Source organism: Pseudophryne corroboree, unplaced genomic scaffold, assembly GCF_028390025.1.
Source record: "Pseudophryne corroboree isolate aPseCor3 unplaced genomic scaffold, aPseCor3.hap2 scaffold_460, whole genome shotgun sequence".
Lineage (NCBI taxonomy): Eukaryota > Metazoa > Chordata > Amphibia > Anura > Myobatrachidae > Pseudophryne > Pseudophryne corroboree.
In genome coordinates this window covers 504,321-505,000 of record NW_026970076.1, presented here as the reverse complement: position 1 = coordinate 505,000, position 680 = coordinate 504,321, and positions in this window count along the sequence as shown.

Genomic DNA, 680 nt, shown 5'->3' with positions numbered 1-680 from the left:
TGACCACCCGTGAATCCTTGTTAAGCGAATTAAGGGCTGCATCCACAAGTCCCACATGCCTAGCGGAATCGCTCCCTTTTAGCTCCTTCTTCAATGCCTCCAGCTTCTTCTGCAAAAGCCTGATGAGGGGAATGACCTGACTCAGGCTGGCAGTGTCTGAACTGACTTCACGTGTGGCAAGTTCAAAGGGCATCAGAACCTTGCACAACGTTGAAATCATTCTCCACTGCGCTTGAGACAGGTGCATTCCACCTCCTATATCGTGCTCAATTGTATAGGCTTGAATGGCCTTTTGCTGCTCCTCCAACCTCTGAAGCATATAGAGGGTTGAATTCCACCTCGTTACCACTTCTTGCTTCAGATGATGGCAGGGCAGGTTCAGTAGTTTTTGGTGGTGCTCCAGTCTTCTGTACGTGGTGCCTGTACGCCGAAAGTGTCCCGCAATTCTTCTGGCCACCGACAGCATCTCTTGCACGCCCCTGTCGTTTTTTAAAAAATTCTGCACCACCAAATTCAAGGTATGTGCAAAACATGGGACGTGCTGGAATTTGCCCATATTTAATGCACACACAATATTGCTGGCGTTGTCCGATGCCACAAATCCACAGGAGAGTCCAATTGGGGTAAGCCATTCTGCGATGATCTTCCTCAGTTGCCGTAAGAGGTTTTCAGCTGTGTGC